This window comes from Chiroxiphia lanceolata, chromosome 3, assembly GCF_009829145.1.
Source record: "Chiroxiphia lanceolata isolate bChiLan1 chromosome 3, bChiLan1.pri, whole genome shotgun sequence".
NCBI classification, from domain to species: domain Eukaryota; kingdom Metazoa; phylum Chordata; class Aves; order Passeriformes; family Pipridae; genus Chiroxiphia; species Chiroxiphia lanceolata.
The window spans coordinates 5,733,848-5,757,655 of record NC_045639.1 but is presented as its reverse complement, the minus strand read 5'-3'; the positions used below and the strand labels follow the sequence as shown (position 1 = coordinate 5,757,655).

Sequence of the window (23,808 nt, the reverse complement as noted above, 5' to 3'; positions counted from 1 at the left end):
CTACATCTTATTACATTTTCAGTCTTGACACTGCTCTGCAGTGACAAGTTCCACAGATGAATTGCCACATGTTAAGAAAGGATTTTCCTCCCTCCCTCCCAACTAAGAGCCTGCCTTGAACTTCAAACTGGTTTCCTTATGTGTATTGAAATAAACTGCAAGCTTGCAAGGGAATATACACACTCATCACTTACCTCAAGGTTCATAATAAGCATGTAGGAGCTCAGACTTACTTGGTTCCGTGGGTCTGTGCTTTAGATAGCTGGAAAAATTTCTGATTACTTTCTGTTCCCAGAAATTGAAGTGTAAACCTTGGGTCCATCTCAGAGCCTCAGTATGAAGCAGGAAACACATCCAACTGACCCACAAAAATCCTTTCTCGGGCCACTGCATTGTGCTGAAAGGGGAAAATATTTGTGAACAGTAGCTCAGAAATAATTATTTTCTAATGGTACCTGCTCTACTTGGGTAATTTTCTGCTCGTTTCCTTCTGCTGTGTCAATGCCTTTGAGCCTCCATGGTCTGGTTTCGATGTGGGGAGCAGCAGGCATCTTACACATCCATTTGTGCAGGGCTGAATTTGGATGTCAGCAATTTGTTATGGATACCTCCTGCTGCATGATAGGGATGTTTTCTGCAGAGTGACAGCTGAGTAATCTCTCCCTGCATGTACAGCAGATTAAAAAACCTGAAAATCCCCTGTCCCTACAGACTGCCAGGCAAACAAGCACAAGGAGACAACGATCAGCTGGGGCTCTAGAGATAAACTAAATAATTACCTGGTGCTTATTAGCAGCTTATTAACACAAATCTAATTTTATCACTGCAGGTAGAATTCTGCAAGAAAATGTTTGATGAGCAATGACAAAGGTTTCACTCCTTGCCACACAGCCTGCAACACCCTTGAGAGAGCAGAGTAGTAAAATCACAAAATTCCTAGCGTGTGAAAGGGTAAAAGATTACTGTTGGAAGCACCTAAAATGAAAGGAATTGGTCCTATAATTGTACAGACATTTGCTTCCAGAAGGCCAAAGTTAAGCATCTACTATGAAGCCAGAGCAAATATAATATTGCTGAGATTTCTTTTGCATTAAATGAAATATATATATATATAGAGAGAGAGAGAGAGAGAGAGGTGTATAAATATTTTTCTTTTGAAGTTACAAGAATAATTTACCATCTTCAGTTATTTAGGAAGAAATGATCCCTGTGACTCAGGACAGAAGGGCTGCCTGCTTTTTAATAATCACAGCTTTTGGGTTGAACCTGAAAGCAGCAGCAGCCAGAGCTGAGGCTCAGCAGAGGCTGACCCAGGCCACCCCTTCCTCACTTCCCCACATCACCATGACTTCCAGGCAGAAGGAAGCAAAGCAGTTTCTTTTTTTCTTCAGTGCAAACAGGTAAAATATTTAAGCTTTGAAATAACTAATTACCCTCCCTTTGAACTCTTCCAAGGACAGTTTTAAAGAAAAGACGGAAGATTGCTGATAAATGCATATGCTTTTGGGTAAGAAGGAAAGCAGTGAGGATTTGAGGAGCAGTGAGGACGGAAGCGTGCCAGGCAGTGTCACGTCCCTGCCACCTTGTGACAAGGCGCTACAACTGCAAAGTGCAAAGCCCCAAAGCCGGCAAGCCCTGGAGCTTTCAGGTGGACCTTGTTCTCTCCCAGGATCCCCAGGGGGAAACACAAGGGCGGATGTCCAGAGCCCCGGGGAGGGATAAAGTTCCTGCCATGCTGCCTGGGGACAAGACCCTCTCTGCAGGTGACAGTGGCTTGTCCTCTCCCTGTGGGACGGGGACCTTCAGTGTCTATCACAAGCTTCATTTTGTCAACATCCACATGCCATGTTAGAGCTGCCAGGGGTCAAGGCTTTTTAGAATCATAGGTTTGTTCAGGTTGGAAAAGCCCTCTAAAACCATCGAGTCCAACCATTAACCCAGCACTGCCAAGCTCACCACTAAACCATGTCCCCAAGTGTCACATCTACACATCTTTTAAACATCTCCAGGGATATTTAAAGGTGACTCAACACTTCCCTGGGTAGCCTGTTCCAATGCCTGACCACCCTTTCAGTGAAGAAATTTTTCCTAATATTCAACCTAAATCTCCCCTGGCACAACTTGAGGCCGTTTCCTACTGTTTCTTAACTGGGAGATGTCTTGTTACCTAAAATTATCTGCTTGTTACTTAGAAGGTCTCTGGGTTGCCTGGATGAGAGAAGAAGTACTCCCACCACAGGGAACGGAACCTCGGGAGTTCCTGCATGGAGGCAGGGAGAGCTGTGGTCCTCACCAGTGCTCAGATATCATTTTTCAGTGGTTGGCTCTGCTTTTCCTCCCAGGCAGAGCTCTGCAGAGTGCTTCGAACTTGGCTGTTCAGGAGGGGGGAAAAATAGGTTAGCCAAGTTTTTTATCCAGACTTATCTGATGTTTTTGCCTGCTTTGCCTCTTCATGACTTCCTCGGCCTAAGAAAACAGCTGCCTTTGGCCTTCTAAGGGGAACTTTTATGTAATGCTTGAAAAAAAACAACAAGAAAGCGAGTGTCTTATTTTTAAACTCAGCTGAGGAGACACGTTATCACAGCTTCTTCATCCCCACTGCCTGCAGAGCTGTGGCACCGGGCCAGCACTGCTCCTCCTTCAGTTCGTTCCCAAATCTGCTGGGAGAGCTGAAAGCTACTTTGGTTTTCCATTGTTCTGGTTTTCCTGCAGAAGATCTTTTACTTAATGGAAAGGGCCTTCCTGCCTCGGACGCTGTGTGACAGGTTGCACAGGCTGCAGTGGCCTCTGCTCCAGCTGGGGAGGGGTTTCTTCTTCCACTGGTTCCTGCCTGGAACAGGTTACTCAGAGAAGTTGTGGCTGCCCCATCCCTGGAAGTGTTCAAGGCCAGGCTGGAAGGGAGCTCCAAGCAACCTAGTCTAGTGGAAGGTGTCCCTGCCCACGGCAGGAGAGCTGGAACAAGATGTTCTCTGAGGGCTCTTCCAACCCAAACCATTCCATGATTCTGTGAACTCGGTAGAGCTGGGCACACAAACAGATTTGTGCCTCTGATGCTGTAAAGGATGAGATGTCGACTGTGAGAGAGCTACACTATCTTCCTTAATGCTTACTTTGCAGAGACGCAAACACCTGAAGGAAGAATTTTTCACCACAAGAGTTTTCCAATGCTACAAAGTTTCAGTGTGGGGAAACAGAGCCATCAAAAGCATGTTGGATAAGTGTGCAAACAAAAATTGTGGACTTGGTCAACTGTTTTCACAGTTTAGGTAAAGTATGTGCTCACTACCTTGGTGAGGTCTCTGGTGGCTCCCCAGGACGTGGGGAAGCTGAAGAAGGGGACTGGCAAATTCTGGGGACAAATGATAAAATGGAGTTGAAAGAATTATTTGGTCTGATCAACACCATGATGCTCATCTTTCCACGGATGTTGCAAGGGTTTGGTTTTACCATCAACGAGAAGACAAAATACATGGTTTTAAAGCCCTAAAAACAACCAGCTGAATAAAGGAAGAAGGAGGAAAGCCAAGAGGTTCACCATCATTGCTCATGTAAGAACACAGGGTAGCAAGTCAGGAGATCAGAGTTCAAAGCAAAAAAAAGGACACAATTATTCCTGAAATGGCTTGGAGGCCTATGGAAGGCATTGCTGGAGGATGGGGTGGACACAAAGAGCTTACATAGGCTAAAGGGGGGGGGGGGGGCTCAAAAGCGCGTGGAGAAGAAAACCTCTAAGGGTCCCTAAATACGTAAAAGCACATCCCCATCAGGACATTCTTGAATGAAAAATAATTATACAAAGAATGAGCAGTATCATATGTGTTTTTCCTTGTCTTTCTAGCATTCAGACATGATTTTAGCTACTTTTTAAAGCTTTAAAAACAGTCTTTTTAAATAATATGAACAATATTTTTTATGTATTTTATTGCAGAAAGAAGAATTGCCAACAATGGGGCCATGTCAGTCTTTGTGGAGCAGAACCACAGTAATCTGTGACAGGAATTTGATAGGATAAGTCACCCCACAGTGAGTACAAACTTCCATATGAGTTGGCAATTCAGCTCCTCTACATCAGAACTCTAACTAGGATAAGCCAACCTCAGGCATCACAAATGGCAAGATAATAAGAGACACATTGGGGACATGCCTTAGTAATAACAACAGTACAACTTTCACATCAAGTAAAAATATGGATGGCACAGAGAAGTTGCAGAGTCTTTGCTCCCTCATACTAGGAGTCCTACAAGCCACAGTGGATGTGTACGTTCATTTGAAAATTAATTCAGTGTAATTGAAGATGCTTAATTCTGCTAGCAAATGTTAATAGAGGTTCTTTAAATAATAAATAGGCTTGTAAAGGTGCAAGTTGTTTCTGTCCCCATGCTGAGCCAACTAGAAGCCAGTGAATATAGCCAGCACCGTCTTAGGTCTGGGCTAACTTGCCTTTACACCTTCTCCTCCTGGTAAAATGGCAGTGACAATCCCCTGTGCTACCTGAAACAGTCCCCAGCACCTCTGGCCAGGGTTTATGCCTTAAACATCCCTTGTTCTGGAATTCAAAGGCACATTACAGGACAGTTTATAGGCAGTGTAAGTATATCTTAGAGGCAGTGCAGTCAGGGGTCCCGTTGTTCTCACCTTTGGGGGGAGATATTCACACCCCATTGACTTCCACCATGAGCAGGAGACTTTAAAGCCCTGTCAGCAGCAGAGGCATTTTCTAAACCCTTCCTGCCTTTGTTAGCTCCAGCTCAGAGTCATGTAATCCTGCAAGCTGGAGGTGATCAGCCACCAGCAACGGATTTAATGCCATGGCAATTACACCTCATAGATTAGATTGGGGCCTGATGACATGGTGTTAAGAATGCCTGTGGCAACCAGCAACCTCTCTGTCTTTAGGCTGCTTGCAAGCAAGGAGAGATTTCGCCTGTGCCACTATATTACGTGCTCTTAAATTGTACAGGATGATTAGCCACAGAACCTTTAAGAAAAGGAAAGGATTTTTGAGGACTCCTGCTGTGAGGAAAAGATATCTGAGGGAAAAGAAAATTATATCCAATGCTTCTGAAAATCCCATAGGAGCAGGCTGAAGAAATATTTTTCTCTAGGCATGATAATTTGAGAAAGAAATAACTGTAAGCAATGTAGAAATAGAAATAAATTCTAGATTTAATGTGTCAGGATGGACAGGATCTTTAGGACTTTTCCTTGTGTAAAATTTTGTGTGGTCTCCATGTGAACATGCACAGACAACAGGGATTGCTCCACTCAAGTAACAGGCCTGGGGGCATTGCACAGCAGCCTGGGTGAGGGGAAGGTGTCCCTGGCCAGGGCAGGGATGTCGTAACTAGGTGGTTTTTAAGGTCCCTTCTAACCCAAACCATTCTATGATGCCATGAAACAGAAGAATTGCAACAGAGAGGAAGGATAACTTCCTTTGGAAGGGTAATATTTCTCTATAGTTGAAGACATTTGATGGAAGAATGGCTTTGCTCTTACACTGGTCTTGGTTGAAGATGTTTCACTGTGCAGAGCATGGTGTGAGTATGTAAGAAATCAGTTTCTGCCCATGAACTGTGTGTTCGCTGTACATTAAGTCTGGTGCCTACATAGTTCTTTGGCAGATCATACAGGACCTACAGGGGAACAAAGCCTGTCTTAGAAAGCACAAACAGCCTCAAGTATTTCTGTAATAAGAACAGATACACTCCTGCTCACTGTGTTTGGAAATATCCATAATGGATGTTTCCAGCAGATGGCAACAGCAGACCAGTTTGTGGCGCGAGGGCAGCATTTGAAGGCTGCAAAAAACCTCTCTGAGCTTTACCCAAAGCATCTTCCAGATCTACTTCTTCCACTCCCAGTACTGTGCCTACTTGGTACCCCAGGGCACTGTTAATATGAAGTGCAGAAGAAATCAGTGCCTGCAGAAAACTTCAGTACAAACTCTGGAGCTTTTGGTGTGTTTACAGGGCTTAAAACATACCTGCTGCATTTTAATCAACCAAAAAAAAAATCTATCTCTTCTCCCTGAGCAGGCATAATTTATCTCCTACATATCTTTTTACAGAATAATAGTGCAAGGGGTGATTGGAGTGGGAGCACAGACAGATGAGAAGAATTAAAAATACAAAGTGTCCAGTGATGTTTTATCAAAAGGTGTCTCTTCCCTGCCATGTGCAGAAGCCAGATTCATGGCTTCATGTTCTTGTCATTGCTTCTGAGCCATCTTAAACAGCTGCTCTTGGGAAGTGCTTGTTACTGCCTCGGAAAAGTGATTACCCTGGTTGAAATTATAGACTCAGCTCTTGGCCTCTGGAGGAAAGAGTTTTGCTGTGGATGCCAGGTGCTGCAGATGCTGATATCCATGGAAGGATCAGGGAGACTCCACAGCCAAGCTCCACCTCGCTCTGCCCAGGCCCTGGGGAAGATGTGGGAGTTGTATTTAACAATCATCACCCCTGTACCATTGTTTTTCCATCAAAATTAAGAGAGCACTATTGTTTTTATTAAATAGCAATGTTGTTTTGTCATTTGCAAAGTATAATATGAATGAACCTTGAAGACGTAACACAAGATAAATTTACAGCTGAAGGATCCAGTCTTTTCCTCCAAAACTCAATCAATGTGTAGCTTTTCCCTTAAGCTGAAGTACAGGCCAGATCCACAGAATCATTTAGGTTGGAAAAGACCTTCAGGCAGTGAAAATGAGCGTTCAGGTGTAATATGAAGCTTGGGGAGCACTGAAGAGGCTGTGAACGTCAACTGATTCTCTTTGGAAATGAAAAAAAGTGGAAAGAATTAATTCATAATGAACCCCCTGCAGAAACAATACAAGACACAGATGGGAGGGGGGAGAAATGCCTGAGAACCAAAGCTGGGCTTCAGTGGGATCTAAAGTAGGAATTTTGCAGTGTGCCTGTACCTGATTTAGTTTTCACTGAGATCAGTGAGCAGAGACCACCCTGGTGCAGGAGGTGTCCTGCCAGCTGTGGCTCAGGAGGAGACCTAGCTGCAAGAAATTTCAAGCCCCTCCAGGTTATTATCCTCAACCCCACCTCAGTGTTCTGGAAAAGGAGGCTACTGGTTGTCATTATTACCATTTTTGATAAATGGAGGAGCTGCTGCAATGTTCAGCCCTCTTCCCTCAACTGATGCTCTCAGTTGTGGTGCGGGTGAATGCCACCATTCTGCCGTTGTTTCACTTCCCTGGGTATTTTTTGTGCAGGGAACTGCAATGCTATTGTAACTCTTTTCTGCTCTAACATGATTCTTCAAGAAAAATGAGTATGTTGAAGAGAAAACTGCCTTCTAACTGCCTTAAGATCTTTTATCACTCATGGTAACTCCTGGCACACTCACTCGCTGAGTGTGTTATCTTTAAGCTGTTTACAAAATATGTGAATAAATCCAAGTCCAATACAGAAGGTTCCCCTTTGCTCACATTTCGATACAGGGGTGGAATTATCACTTTGGAAAGAACTTTACCATTAGCAGATGCAAAAGAAAAAAAAATCCAACCTACAAAAGCCTGCCACACCACAGCACACAAAGCTGCTGCTTTTAATGAGTTAGACTGAGGGCTTTTCTATTCCTTTGCTCCTCTAATGAGGAGGACTGTGAGGTGTCTTTGAACTAGCTACAGACTTGAAAGATTCAGTAAACAAGGATTCTTTATACCATTTCTGGTAAGAGCTTGTCCTGACAGATGCCTTCTTCCTCCTGAGGTTTAGACCACAGTTTGATCTTTTTTTTGTTGTTGTTGTTGCTGTTTTTCTTTAACCCCTGAAGCATTTCACAACAGGATGGGCAAAGGCCCAGCAGTAATTAGACTGATTAAGCACTGGAAGTGAGACAAAAGAGATGGCTGGAAATCACTGTTGTTCTCCAACAATGCTGGGTCCTCAGGTCTCAGTCATTACAATCCAAGCTTTTGAGAGTACCTGGATCCTGGATCCTTGGGTCCTGCTGGAGCTTAGAGGCTGCCTGCTGAGATATCCTCATACAGCTTGTGTATTCACTGGGACAAATTCTCCTCTTCCTGCTGCTGCTGCTGCTGTGTTGTGCCTACAGAGCAGAGAGGGAAGGAGGGCTATACAGAGATGGCAGTGTACAAACTTCCAGGTGTCACTCACCTGCACTGCAGGGGAAACCTTATTTTTCAAAAGTTTCCATCATGCCATACAAAACACTAAATCCTTCCAAATCTGGAAGTGATAGCTTGGCATGATGCCCCAGGTCATGTCTTACATAAAGAGTTATTTGTCTCTTTATCCCACTTTTACAATTACTCACCAAAGCTACCTTAAATCATAACATCCCAGCCTCTCTATGACCATGCTTTCTATTGCTTAGCTCAAGTACCCCTTCCTATTCCTCAGGACTCAGAAACTATTGAAATCTTCATGTTTTCCTGATGGTTCCCTCCTTGCAGCCCTTCCTCACACCAACTGGATTACCTGGCAGGTTTTCTAATGTGCAAGACATGGCAGGGGGGGCTGAGGTTGTAGCTTTGAAGATGCAAGAATAATTAGCCCTGAAGACCTGAAGGCCACCTTATTATGTTGAGCACACACTCTGGACAGTTTACCTGACTTTTAAGCTGCACAGGTCCATTTCCATGTGCCAGGGTTGGCCCAGTCTCCATCCATGCTGTGAGAAGGTTTTCATCTGGTCCAGAGTTGATTCCACTTTCCTGGCTTGCACACACCCATCAGCACAGGCAACCTTTGATGCCACAGCAGCCTGCAAGAGATGTGAGTGAGCTCTTTTGGCAGTGTCAGCATCACCACTGAAGCCTGTACTTGCATCACAAATTTTGCCACAGCAATCCTACCCAAATTTTCTGCTAGCAGCTGTACAGTCCAGCTTCTCTGCTGTTTCTCAAGAAGGAAGGCTCTAGGTGTGTGCCCATCCCACAGTCCCGAGGGAGGGACCCTCGGAGAAGCCCTCAGGGCTGGCCTGAGGAGAACAAAGGGTCTGATCTTGAATTTAAGAGTTGTTCTACCCAGGAGAGCAGTAAAGGTCAGGATTCATGCTGATTGTGCAGTGTAACAACCCCCCAGAGGGACGTGGCTCTGAATCCCTTTACTTACCCTGTTCTCTGAGGTTTATCATAAAGAAACCAGGTTACAGTTGTCTTTACTCTGCTTAAAGCCTGATGGAATAGGTTCAGAGCTCAGTTATCATGAGCTTTTCCCTGCTGAAAACTAGCAATTTGCCAGAAAACTTCACAGGACAAACCTTGTATCCCCAAAGTAATTTATAATCATTCTGAACTTCCGAGATGTTCAATTACAAAAGTCAAAGGAAAACTAGAACATGCAGACTGAGGCACAACTGGAAGGGACAGGAAAGGTAGACACTGATCCTGAAACACCTATAAATTTCAACTGCTTCTCAGCAATGTTATATTTCTGATGGGAGAAGGGAATAAAGAAGCATACAGCCACTTAGGCCTAATGAAAGCTATAGAGAGTAATTAAACTTGCATTTATCAACAAAGATAGCCAGCACAGAAATATCAGTGTCTTTTTCTCCTCAACATCTATCTGATAATAAAGGCCTTTTGGCTGTAATACTGACATTTTTATGACTATTAACTCATTGGAGACTTGCCGACACACAAATAAATGCTGCTTTAAGGGACCAAATCTTCTTTACCAAAGCCAGTGTACTAGGGCATACTGGTCAGCTTATTTTCATCCAGAAAAATCAAATAAGCTTTCCCAGTACAAGGATCCTCTGCAGCAGTGGGACTGCTGCACTGTAATGCTGGCACTGGTGTAATCAGAGAGGTCAGGAATCAGGTAACACCACCAACACTGCTTTATCTTTATCAATTGAAAAAAAAAAAGTTAAGTAAATGCCTTTAAAAAGTTAAAGCTTCTGGGGTTAATGCATTGGGGGTTTTGAGTGTACTTTATTGGTGTGGTGTCCTTACACCCTGTGCCAGGGCATGAGCACAACAAGCCATGATGTTTGCCTGGAATTATTGAATATTCGGTTATGGGCAGCTTTAAGCACCAGACTGAGTTGGGACACAGCACATGGTAGTATAATTTGTTGGAATAAACTGGTCTAGTGGAGAACAATGTTTTGAAAGATTTTAAATGTTTGGGGAAAAAGCTGGCAAAGCCTGCGATGCAATTCCCATCATGAGGTAACCTATCATCAAACACTGGCTTTGAAAACAAAATCTGGCAGATTTGAAGTTTACCACATTATGTCTCCCAATCTGCTTTCGTAGCCTTTCTCTTCCTCAAATGTTGAGGCTGTGTGGAGTTTTCCATGTTACTCTGGGAAAACAGAACGTTTTGCCAATGCGCTCCTTACATTTGGTTATTTTTAAATCTCTGCAAAAAGCTCCCACTTTCTTACGTAGCCAGTGCCTATTGTTTATGGAAGCAGTTCCAATTTACTTTCTATAAGGAAAAAAAAATAAATTAATCTACTGCCTCGAAAGCACTGCAAGTATCCGCAACGTTCTGCTGCATTGTTTTCCTTACAAAAAAGGAATTCCTTGGAACCACAGAGGCATTGAGTCTACTCAGCTCACTCTTTTTCAACTCCCCCCTCCTCTCAAATAGTGGCTTTCAAGCAGTGACCTTTCTTTTTCGTGGAGGCCAGCTTGTTATTGTGGGTTGGATTTCCCTGCTGATTGTTCTGCGTTTCCTCCCGTGCTGCTCTGCGGCTGCTGCTGCTCCTGGCAGGGTGACCAGAGTGACCACCCTGTGCTTGGCACACACACAGCCCTGGGTGGCTGTGGGTGACCATGGCCACTGGCAGCCTCTCCCACCTTCACGTGGATGGCTAAAAAACCCACCAACTGCTCATAAGAGCCGCAAATTATTAAAATATGGCAGAGGAGGTCATTAATCGCCTTGTACACATGGTGTAAAACCATCGTCTGGATGCTAAGGAATGCAAGAGCAGCTTTCTAGAACTGCTCTCAAAAAGCTTTGTCCACGAGCGTCTTAGCAAGACACACATAAAAATATGAACTTTTCTAGTTAAACAGCTGATGCACTTCTCTGTTTGGGAATAAATACCTCATTTTTACTCTGTGGGAATAATTACTTGTCATCCCCCACATATTCTCTTTCTCGTAACAAGCTTTTTCCTTCATATTAAAAACCTTTCAGAAGGACATGCAGAATCCATCTCTTTTCACATAGTACTTCTGCAGGACCTGAAATAGTTTGTGTCACTACAAAACACTGAACCCACAAGCAGAAAGCATGAGACATGTAGGAATCAGAGCCTTGAAATCAGTCAAAATCTCTAATATAATCTTTAAACAAATATCTTGGATACTCTAAGCAGAGAGGAGCAAAGTCCACACACTCCATTTTTTTTTTTGAGAAAGCAAAGTTAAGCTGTAAAATACAGGTTCACTGTGCTGAAAGATCTCATCTAGATTTCTAGACGCTGCACTGAGCCTGGCAATGAGTCCTGCCAAAAAATAAACTGGGACATCTCAAATACACTCAGCAGCAAAGCATGTGCATCTTGATTCCTTGAGGACTGCTGCAGGCCCAGGGATCTGGAGCTCTGAGGAAACAGGCTTTATTTTAGAAGCAACATGTTCTGGTGTATTCATAAGAAAATATTCTCAGAAATTCCAGCTCACCAGGAGTTTGAAAGCTGCTTGTTTCAGTCTCACTCGGGATGTAACCCAAGTGTGAAGAGACGAGGTTTCTTGTTTCTGTGTGAACTTGAAGTGCTGCTTTTCACTCAAAGCCCATCAAGACCTTACTCTCAACTTTTGTGTTCAAGGCACAGTTAGTGGAATCATCTAAAGATTCATCTCATTTTGAAGTAATTTATATTTCAGAGTTCAAACTGGGACAAAGTGTATTCTTTCACCCAAAAGATTTGTAAAATTTTTCACTTCTGTTTCTTTCCCAATATTAGTTTCTCTCTGCCACTGACTCATGAAAAACCTCAATGTCCAAATTTTAAGAAATGCTTACCTATTTTTTTGTCTATTTGGTTAATTTTACAAAGTTCAGGTAAAGAAGAAAAAAAAAGGTGATTCTAATATAATCTTTTGTCTTGTACTTAGTTCATGGAGAGGTGTGATAGGATGCTGAGAACCTGTGCTAGTCAAACTTTGAATGCACTGCACTAGTAGTATAGGCAAAGCTTTAAATAATCAGAAAAATAATAAGTGGGAACAAAAAAGAGAAAATGACCCCCCCCACACAGAGTGAATCCTTCAACCTTGGCAAATATCTACTGTGTTCAGAAAACAGGCTGTGAGACAGAAGGAAGGTGACAAAAAGGAGAAAAAACAACATCTGAAATTTCAAAATGTTTTCTAAAAATCGAAACAAGATGAAAATTTAAATTTAAGGGAAATATTTTGCTGCACTAAATACTTCTTATACAAAAGTCTCTATTTTGCAAGATAAATGTCTACAACACAAATGTTGGCCATCTGTAAGTGCAGCAGTGAGCTAAGGCAGCAAGATGGAAAAGGTGTTGTGGCAAATTGCCTTGCCTCCCTCTCTGGAGCACTGCATTGCAATGAGCTGGCCTGTGGCCCAAAAGCAGCAAATGCCATATTTGTGTTGTGAGAAATGCAAGGTGCTTGGCCTGGGAGAAGTGGCTTCCCAGAAGCACAGCCAGACCCCTTCTTGTGTCCACACTTGCTGTTCCAGAACCACTTCAATAATATACTTCTCACTGCATCCCAAGTGTAGAATTTCCTCATCTCTATTTCCGCTTAGAGACAAATAATTTTTTCCTCCTTGCAAGTAATTTGGGCTACAAATACAGCAATGAATATTCTACTTAGTAGTAAAAAGGGAAATAAATATGTATGAGTGGCTTTCATGCTATTTGTGTGGGCCTGTGTGTGTGAGCTCAGGCAACATAAACACACAAATACATCTTGTGTCTACAGAACGTCTGTGCGAGTTCAGTGGCTCAGTTCCAGCACACCTATAGACACCTGTCCTCACTATATGAAAAATGTTTAAAAAACATTTTTAAAACCCTCTGAAATCTCAAAAAACATAAAAGAACCTACCTCACTTAGGAGCCTGCACTTGTTTTATCCAGCAAGGTTTATACTCGGAATGTACATCACACTGCTCATGTGAGACACCGTTATCCTAAAGTCCTCCAAAGTTTATTCTCAACTCTCTGAAAAAGTATTAACTTCCTTATTCAATCCCTCTTTTAACACATCTCCTCACCCCTTTATTGATTCCTCTCCCTGGAATGCTTCCATTCATCCCACTAATGAGAGGCAGATTGATTTCTATCATTTCACCTTTGGTTGCCTTATTGATGCACTGACTGTCCAGAGGGAAGAGAGTCACCTTTTGGTGGCAGTGACAGAGAAGCTCAGTCAGAGAACACTGATGCTCAGCTGCAGTCTGAGTTGCAAGAAACTTGGGGTTATTCTGATTTACACAAATTCAACATCCTTTCACCTTAACGATGAGGATTTTTTGAGAGCTAAAGCTAAATTATGAACTGATCAGAGCTTCCTGGCAACAGCGAGCTTGGTGTTTGTTTTAAAATGAATGGCTGTCTTTTCAGAATCTGAGATTATCTGCTAAGTGATTACATACCTATACACATGGCAAAAGATTAGCACCTTCCACACACACCCTCCATCAGTGTTATTCTTTCATGCCCAGTCACCTCTGCTGGTCCATTCCGAGATGTGAGCTGTGAGAAATGCAGCTGTTGAATTACAGGGAAAGTTAAGAAAGTGATTTGGAGGGCACATCTTTCCAGCAGTTCAAAGACTGTTCAAACAATTCTGTTTCTTCTGTCTTTCTCTTTTTTTTTTTTTTTTTTTGTTTTAATTTAGTCTTCAGTGTCTCTCTCTTTTCCCAGGAGTACATGTTAAAGGAAGTTCAACTAATCAACAGGTTATATCCCATTTCCATGTTATTCCAGCCTTACTCAAAGAGATGATATATTTGATAGCTTTTAGCTTGGCTCTATTGCTCTGCATTTCCCCCTTTTATCCACATTGCACTTATGATTTGTGATGGGCAAATCTCAAAAGATTAGAAGCTGGGCTTGGATAAGCAACTGTATGTTTGAAGTTTACTTTTCAATTTTAAGAGATCAGGGTCACTGCAAAAAGTGTCTGAATTATCTGCTTCAAATTCATGGGATTTGAATGACCAAAGACTTTGGGAAGAGGAACAAAGTGATAACTGTATTTCCAACTAACATAGTTACAGTGCCCAAAAATTAAACAGGCCAAGGGATTTATTATTTTCAGTAGCATCAGGAGAAATGAGAGCTGAAGGCATCAGAGGATTGTTCTACTTTGGAGTAGGACTTGAATGCTGTGTCCCATGTAAAGCTTAAAGGCTTTACCCTTTGGATGCTCTGGCCAGAGAAGGGGCAGGGGGCAGAGCTAAATACTGTGAATGCTGTACAGAAATTAAAATGTGTGTACTCCCCAAACAGACCAGTAACTGGAAGGCACCTCTGTTATCCTCTGGGCTGCAGAGTGCACTCTTAACTCACCCTCCCTACAAGATTCTGTTACTGTTACTGTGGAAACCTTAACAGTGACTTTTCACTGACATTTGGCACTACTTTAAAATCAACTTTCCATAGAGATAGATCAACTCCAGCATTGGCCTTGACTGTATTTTCTCACTGAGAAAGCAGACAGGAGATGAAAATCAAAGTTTAATCCTGTTGCCTGCTGTAGCAAAGCACAATGCAATGCCTATCTGGGAAGCAGCATCTCCCTTTTTATTTATCTATTGTATGTCTGTGTCTGAGACAAGTATGTTCTTGCTCTGTTTCCAAGCAGAATAGCACCACAGAAGATAGTTCTGAAGAACAAAACAAATATATCTGCATTTCTTGTAATGCTGTTCATCAGCTAAAAAAATTATGGCTACAGAAAACAGAAAAGTCTGAGTGAAACTGGGGGGTGGTGATGAAATTTTGCTTTGTCAAAAATTTCTCATCAGGGGCTCATGAGGGTTCCTGTGGGTTATAAACAGAAGAGAAGCAGTTTACAAGGTTTTGAGTTTTATTTTTGTAGACCTGCAGAAGTCCAAGGCGCAAACATTTTGGGGCAGGAGTTGGGGAAGCATTACTGATATTTGCCACAGGCATCTAAAGTGGAACCTAGACACTGCAACTCTTTTGCACAAAGAAAATAATTTCTCTAGTGCAGGCACAATGGACGCTGAGCTCTTTGGAAGATCTGGCCTAAAAAGTGGGACAATTAAAAAAAAAAAAGGTTTCCTCGAATGGGTGGTATGAGGCTTGGGGAATGAATGTTTGTGGAGCACTCAGACCCTGGTATGAAAAGGTGCTGTAAAAGTTCAAAGTATTATTGTTATGGAATACTTACTCAGCAAGGCAGGGGAATATCAAAGGCTTTCTTCTCCCAGCTGGCTCAGGCTTATCTCAAGGAACTGTTGGTGGGTGGTGATTGCTCTCAGGGACTGGTGATGACAGAGGAGTGAAGGCACTAACTTTGCTTGCAGAGCTGCTCTGGGCACCCTCCTGGACCCGCCAAGGCTCCAGTTCCTCCTTGGTGCTTTTTGGTGCACACACACACCCTGTTCCCAGAGAAAAGCCTGGAATGAAAACAGAGAGCTCTGACACCTGGCTAATGGAGGCACTCAGGCAAGGGCTTTCACTTGAAACTGGTACATTGGGAAATAATTGATACAAATTGCTTCAGACATTCAAGGCTGCTGGTTCTCCTTCCCACAGGCTATTTTTAGGCCCAATTAGGCAGATAAAATGACACCGGAATTAATTTGGGTACACTTGAATGTTTGGGCTTGCTTTTTCTTTTTTTTTAATGCTTCTCTCTAGATATGTGGCAAATGTCTGAATTATAAAAGGCAGATAAAGGGGTTTTTACTTCCCTGCCTTGTCTGCTAAACAATGTTCAAGCACTGAAAGACTTGCTCACTGCAAAACTACTTAGGGCTGATTGCTGGGGAATTTCCTCTCACCACCTTAAACCCAAAGCAAATAACAGAATATGAAATAACACATATTCTTGGCATAAGGCTGCATGAGAGCTCCCCTTGGTCTGCTGCAAAGCAAAGGCTACCAACCCACCCTTCAGAAGAAGATAAAATACAATTAACAAATTCATTATATAAATATTTTGGGTGGGGAGATATGAATTGGCTTATCTCTATTATTGTTATCATTATTATTAGCTGCTGTTTGCTAAGACTGAGTTTTTCAAAGCCCTCTTTCACATTAAGAAGACCAAATCCCCATGCTAAATCCCACCCCTTAATTTGATGTTGATAGCTTTTGCAAGCTACTGGGGGAGCACAAACAGGGAGAGAGGTACAACTGGTGAGATAGTATTATTCAGTGTTATTACAGGAATTTATGGACAAGCCATTCCCAAGCCATTTGAACATAATTCATATATTTGGGCTAAAGGGAGATCCGTAAGTGTTCTCCAGCCAAGCCCCAGCCTGTGTAATGTTTTCTAAGATAAGCAGCTACTGCCATGGAAAAGGCAAAACTTGCCTGCTGGCCTCTGTGGTCATTGTGCTGAGATCAAACTCCTCCAAAATCTGAAAGCTTCCCCATCCTCTGGAACAGGCAAGTCATGAACTGCACCCTCTGCAGCCAGGCTTGGGGGCTCAGAGGCTGGCTGGCATTTCGCTCAGATGGGTGAAACGTTGGCTATGTCCAAGCCAAGAGGAGTTTTGCCCCTGAATTCAATGGGGCAGCACTCTGCCTTTGTAGTAGGAGCCGATGAAAAGCTCTGCCTCATAATCACATTCCTGTGGCTTAACATGTAAGCGCATGTTGGCCGTGCGGTGGTGACGGCTCACGTGCACAGCTCTCAGCCTGCAGGACATGCCAGCCGTGCCACTGGCTTTGCCCCACAGGGGAGGAGAGGTGAAGAAGTCGAGTTTTTGCACTTGCCATGCGCAGGGCTCGTAGGATCAGCTGCCACAGCGGGTCTGATGAGCGGTGGCTTGAGCCCTCAGTAACCCCAGCGTGATACATGATGGGTTTGAAACAGCATGTGATCCTGAGACACAATCATCCTACCCCCAGGGAAATGGGTGCTTCATCTTCTGATGTAAATACAGCACTAGTTCATAGCATTCCAAGTGGAAGTGAGAGCCAGGCCTCCCTGATTCTGATATCTTATGTCACAGTCCCAACATTTCACTGTGACACCTCATACTAAGTACAAGAATTTCAGTCTGACTGCAGTTTACCTTCACATAAACCAGACTTTGGGAAGGATCTGATACTTAGGAAAAAAACCTCCAATAATCAGCAGGATTGAAGGTTTTTTTCCTGCATTATTAGTACCTTTAGTATTTGGTATCACACATACTACTTCTCCCTTAATTTCTTTCTGAAGGCCACACATACACAACATTTGAGTTTTTTCTCCATTGCATCTCCTAAAATGTCTCAGCAGCAGTGTGGATGGTGATAGAGGAGTAATTAGTACTTCCTAATAATGAATTACAAATCTAGGGCAGAAAATATCACCAGCTGCTAAAGACTGAATTGCTCCAAGATGCATTTATTTTAGACAATCCATGCTGTAACCTTATCTCAAAATACTGGGTTGTGAAAGCTACTTACAAGAACAGAAGTCCTGATCCTTTGAAAAAGTCCTTTTAAGGGCAGTTTTTACACCTAAAGACTTCATAAGGTACTTGCCTTATTTGCTCCTCTAAAAGGGTTCATAGTTGCTGTGAATTCCTGCCTCTGTGCCTACTTCCTTGCCTCACATATAAGCACCATATTTTCCTTTATATCTCCACCGGTATTGAACCCTGCTTTGCAGTGAATCTCACCATACCATCTCTTTTTTCAATCCCAGTTGGTGGTGCAGAGATCCAGTAACACAAAGATCATCTGTCTGGAAAAAGAACAAAACACAATTTTTGATAACAGTATGTTTTCAATTCTTGCAGGAAACATTAGCAACATGTCTTCAGCAAGGACTCTCCCATGACGAGCCATGAGTGAAATACTGAGCTTCTAAAGCAGCAAAATAACAATTTCACAGTCTTCTCTGTGACAGAGATAATGGATTCTTCAAAAACCCTGTCTTCTAGCAGCTTCATAGCAGGACATCCCTGCAAGGTCATCTCGTGAACACTAAAAGCTGAATTTCACAGAGAAAAGTCACTTCTTCATAGTCTTTTGAGAAGCCTTTGTAAAAAGAGACAATGGAGGGGAGAAGAAAAAGGAAAAACTGCTGAGAACATCTGAAATGTTCAAAAATAAAGTTGAGGTTTATCTGCAACAGTGTTGTGTTGACATTAGGTACTTACACATGGAAATTTTCTTGACTTTTCTAACAAAACTGACTCCAAAGGAGTAAACACTTTGCTTCAATCTCATCTTGTAATGCCCATGAACATACCAGAGATGAAAGGTACCTGGTTGAGTTTGGGTAAAAATAGATGGGATTTTGAAAAGCGGGAAGAAATGCCTGGGAAAAGTCACCTACATATGGTCTTAATCATGCCAATGGATAACCCCCACATTACCCTTTAAAAGGTCATCTGATAAACATCAACATTGGGCTTTTCTCACAAACCCAACACCTAAAATTGCTTCAGGCTACTGTAATACGGCATGAGAAGTTAAATTAGAAGCATATATTTGGTAATAGCACCTCTGAGAGGGAGTCTTCAAAAGCCTGTGCCCCCATTAAAGGATTAGAAGTCCAGCACACATATCAGCAACTATTCTCCATCCAAAGAGAGACAGAACAGGAGACAGAAATCAGCATTTTGTTCTGATTAGCTGCTCTGATTGATGTAAATGTCTTAATTACCTTTTTTTTTTGTGTGTGTGTTAAACACTGCTGCAAGCCTGCCACTGGGGGAAGTGTTATAAAGAATGCCACTGTGAAGTAGCACTTTCAGGCTTTCCCCCATCTCTCGTGGGTCTGGTGGTGATCTTCCCAGAATAAAGCAGTCTCAAAGGAGCCAGAGTTCAATTGTTTTCAGGAGTACCCAAAACACAAGTTACAGACTTGGAGATAAAACCATTCAAGAATAAGAATGGGGTCATTAAATATTTCTGGAAATGGGCTAATTCTGTATGAAACAATGCAAGAGATACTAAAAAAGAAACAGGGATAATTAGACTACATTCAAAAACATTTCCTTTTTATCTGGGCATCTTCCCTTCTGGAAGCAAATCCATCCAACTTTCCCAAGTGCCAATATTTTGAGGTAATTTGCCCCAGAGGCAAAAAAGAAATAGGTCTGATTGTCCAAGAAATAAGGATGAAGGCAAAGGGCACATCCTAAGGATTGAAGACTGGATGAGAAACTGGAGGGGTTAAGGAGAAAGAAGTTCTCTGTATCAAGGTCGCTGAGGTTAGGGGGTTTTTAATGAGGGAGGAAAGTCCTAACCATATGTTTTTATAATTTTGGTGGGTTTTCTTCTTGCTCCTGACTCAAAGTGGCACAAGTTCAGTTCATCACTCCACTTATCTAAATAGAGGTCTGAGTTATGCCCTAGCACTTGTACAAAAGCTAGATGGAAGTGGAAATTTGTTCCCATTTTGGTAGTCTCTTGCAGCTAGTCAGAAAATTCTCTGCACATGGGTTTTCATAGAATTTCCTATTTATTTCACTCCTGCTTCAACTCTTCAGTTCACACGTTAGGAAACACAATTTCCTCAGTGTTCTATGATTCTTGCCCAAGAACAGATGGTCAAGCTCTGCTCTTACTCCTTCAGGTTTCAGGATTTGTGAGGGGTAAAGGCTTAAATTTTGAACCTTTTAAAGGTAAGCAGGGCAAGACAGAAGAAGCCTTGCTCTCTCACAGACACAGTGGCTCTGAACTCCTAAATTATCTGTCTCTAAATTATCCTCATGGGTTTTCTCCCCTGGACTCACGAGAGCAGTAGAGTAGTACAACTAAATTTTCTTTCCCAGCTCCCACCGAAGAGGAAACACTTGCGAGCCCCTTTGTGCCAATGTCCCCGTGTTTAACAGGTCCTGCCCCCACAGACTCCTATCTCGAGAGCGTACAAGCAGAGCAGGCTGCTGCAGCAGCAATCCAGAAGCTGGAGCTGTCAAACCCAGTCTTATTAGATACCAAAGGGGCTAATAAAAGAATGGGTGTTTGTTGTATTTCTGGCAGGGATGGTTGCTGAAAAGCCCAGAGGGAAGGATCCCGAGACACCTCAGCTCCCGAGTTCCGATGGATGTATTTCTAGTTGATCAATCTCTGTGTCTTTGTGGCTGAAGTAACTTCCCACCTCAGCCTTCTGACAGCTGGACAAAGCAGGGTTTGAGCCGTGCCTTGCTTTAAGTAAGTGTGGAGAGATGTTTTCAGTCTGACCTTGCCAAATCAGGCCCTGGCTTGGGGCGTTCGCTGAGATCCAGGAAAGATTTTCCCACTGAGTTGCAAGTGGGAAAAAACTAATTCTATCCACAGCGATGTGATGGAGCATTGAAGTGACAAGTGTTTTGGGAGATAGGAATCTACCTTATGATCTGCAGAGCCTCTAGCTTCATAAAGCAGAAGAAAATACTTATACATGTTGATTTGGTGGTGGTGGAGATAGTTAAAAGCCAATTATAAATTATAATTTTCAGAGATAGAAGGAATATATTTAAACACAGTGGTCATGTTCATGATTACCCTTCTATATTAAAGAGATAAGATTTAGCAAGAGCAAATATGGACTTTGTTTGGGTTTTTGTTCCTAAGTTCACATATTTTGTTAAAGCCCATCAGATAATGACATATAAAAGCACACAGACAGATATAACAGGGAGCAGTAGAACAGCACAGAAGCAATGAACAGAATATAAATCCATAATCCCAGATAGTAAAAGCAAATGTTCCACATTCAAACACTTCCATGTTTTTTTCCTCTCTACTTGTCTTCTACTACCCTTAAAACAAATAAAAAAGCAATTCAAATCAATAGCAAAACTCCATTCAGGATTTTACCCAGGATTTCCATGCCGTACAATAGTTCTCCTCCCTCACTTGCTGCCTGCTTCTTCCCTCTAGTCAGAGTCATTGCTGTGCTATGCAATTATAATGTCACTGGGCTTTGCAAGATCACTTTTGAGACCTAGGGCTGTTTTATTTCACATATTGCTTTGAGTATTTTTACTATCATCATCAGTGGTGTCCTGGGAAAATATTTTGCATGAGTATGTCACATTAATGGTAAATACAGTAGCTGATACTTTGTAGAGACAATAATGAGCCTTTTCATATATTGCAAAGAATTTCTGTTCTGCCTCAAAATATCAACTCTTCCATAATTTTAACAACAACAACAACAATAATAATCATAATCATAATAATCAAGTCCTTTCTCCATAGGAGTGGGAAAGGTGTAAATGATGGTAAAACATGCTTCAAGGCTTGCTCTTGAACCCTCTTTTCACTGGGCCACAGTTAATGTATGGAACCAGAAGTGGGCAAGCATGAGCCAGAACTATGCAGTGGGCCAGCAGGCACCTCACCTTATCCTGGAACTGCTTGGTACCAGTCTGGCTCCACATTTCTGTATTTTTCAGTAGTGTTCAATCGGGCACAATTGCAAAGATAAGCCCGGAATGAGCAAGGGAAAAATGAGTTGTCAAATATTGCATTTAGAGGATTTAGCAAAGTGTGTAAATAAGTTATGGCATCGATATCCTGACAGATTGCTCAGCCAGGGGACTGGAAATGGAAAAAGAAAAGTCTATTGATCAAACAAATTAATTTTTGAATCTAAAAGTGGTTTTAATAGATTAAACCCCCCTTACACTGAATCCAAGTTTACTCCCCTAGGCAAAACCTCGGCTTACACATATGCTGAAACTTCTCCACCTCAGCCAGTCAAGCCTTGCTGTTTTACACAGGGGGAAGCTGTGACCTTGATTTCAACAGCCACGTCGTGTGTCAAAGGCCAGGAATCCCGGATTATCTCACAGAAGTCAGTTCCCAAACTCCTTACTGGCATATTAAACAGCGACATGTTCAAACAAAACAGTGCAAGGGAAAAGCAAAACTAACTCTTGTTGGTTGAGCACACCCTTAGATGTGTTCCTACCAGCTCCTGTGAGCAGTCTTTTCCGACGAAATCCTCCTTTGGCTCCCAGAGAATTGGATATTTCGTACTGATATAACAAACCTGCTCCCACAGACAGCATTTATTTGCCAGATTTCCATTAAGAGAGCAAGAAACAGCAGCTGTTATTGGGACTTCTCAGTGCAGCAGATAACTGAGAATAATGTTCAGTAGCTGCAAATGTGGGGTCAGAAGATGCAGGTTCCACGTCGGGGTCTGTTGTTGATGTCCTGCAGGTCATTTCATGCCTCAGTATAACTCAGAAAATGAGACTGAACTCCTTTGTAAAGTGCTTTGAGACTCACTGTGAGAAAAAGTCTCTAAACCCCCAAAATATTTCATGAATGACTGACTGTAGGGATGATAACACATGAAGTGTGTCACAAAAAGCCATTTAAAAGCATTGCAAGTTAACAAAACATCGGTGAACTGGAAGCTCGATTCTCATTGTTTTCCCTCTCATCTAATAAAACATCTAAGATGGCTTTTTGAAGTCTGGACAAGTGAAAATGGGATTACTAATTGCATCTCACTCAGTTCTAGCTGGAAAGATTAATCACAGGGAGCCAGATGGGGTTTTCTTTTGGCCCTTGACTGACTTATCCTAAGTGGCCAGAGACATTAGTAGGATGTATAAAGGGGAATCACTCAGCAAAAACAGTTCTGTCTGAAGCAGAAAAGTAAAAATTAGTCCTTTGCTCCTTCTGAGCTTGATTCTTTTGCTCATTCACTACTTTCCAACCTGCAGCAGGTTGACCCTGAATCCACTGTGCTGCTTTTAATTCTTTCTAGAGCCACTTTTCCTACCTGATGACTTAAGTCTTAGGAGTGGGTCTGTCCAGTTGCTCAGACCTTAGGTGGGAGAGAAGGTGACTTGAAGGGGATTCTCCACAGCCTTGAGTTATTCCAATAAACACACAAAGCCTGACTGCTCTCCATCACGGATTTCTGTGTAATTTGGCTGTGTGGAGGGTGGCTTTCAGCGTGCTTTTACATGTGGTTTGGCCACGTTGGGTCTGTTTCACAGCTTGCTTTTACATGTGGTTTGGCCGCAGTGAGGCTGATTTACTGTGAGTTTTTACATGGGGCTTGGCTATGCTAATACTAAGGGCTGCATGTTTGGGATTTTACTACCCCTTGTACTAAGACAGTGCAGGTCATAATACTGGAGAACAATTCAGATAAAGTGAGAAGTCAAAACCAGCCTGGCACTGTTCCCTACAGCACCATAATAAAAGTGCTCAAGCAGTATTATGGCCCAGCTTCCTCCACCACGACCAGAGCGCTGCTGCCCCGACTCCTGATCTGAAGTCGTATGTTTTCTGTTTCAGATGCAGGGGATTAGATATAAATCCTCCCCTCAATTTCAGAGGTGGGATCCAAATGGCTTCCAGCCACGTCAGCTGCTCTACCTTTGTGTGGGTTTAACGCATAGTCAATAACATGTTACATAAAGAATGTGAATTATTAAACCTTTTCTTAAGCAGCCCAAGTCACCAAATGCAGCTATCTACAACCAATATTTCTCCAGGTAGTTTCAGCTGCACATGTATTTTAAAGTGACAAAACTCACATGAGAAGCACTATTTTTCCCAGCTAGACCATAACAGTCTCACAGAAATCATTATTCCCAACCCACACAGAGCACGCTGGCAAACTTTAATGACTAACTCTGAGCTATAAACATGGAAGTGTTATTTTGATGCAAAGATTCAGGCATATCTTTTGTCTAACAAGAACTCCTTTTGAAACTT

General features: G+C 42.5%; 2 long non-coding RNA genes across 2 annotated transcripts; both read right to left on the bottom strand.

The window, feature by feature from the left end:
• Positions 1 to 250: 250 nt before the first annotated feature.
• On the bottom strand, positions 251 to 8,723 carry LOC116784813. The gene is made up of 3 exons (XR_004356255.1): positions 8,588 to 8,723; positions 7,941 to 8,064; positions 251 to 397 (listed from the first exon to the last, which is right to left on the bottom strand). It is a non-coding gene; the product is annotated as an uncharacterized LOC116784813 (long non-coding RNA).
• Positions 8,724 to 13,520: 4,797 nt separating this feature from the next.
• LOC116784814 lies at positions 13,521 to 21,512 on the bottom strand. Its single transcript, XR_004356256.1, has 4 exons — positions 21,465 to 21,512; positions 17,805 to 17,869; positions 15,350 to 15,578; positions 13,521 to 13,698 (listed from the first exon to the last, which is right to left on the bottom strand). It is a non-coding gene; the product is annotated as an uncharacterized LOC116784814 (long non-coding RNA).
• Between the last annotated feature and the right edge of the window lie 2,296 nt (positions 21,513 to 23,808).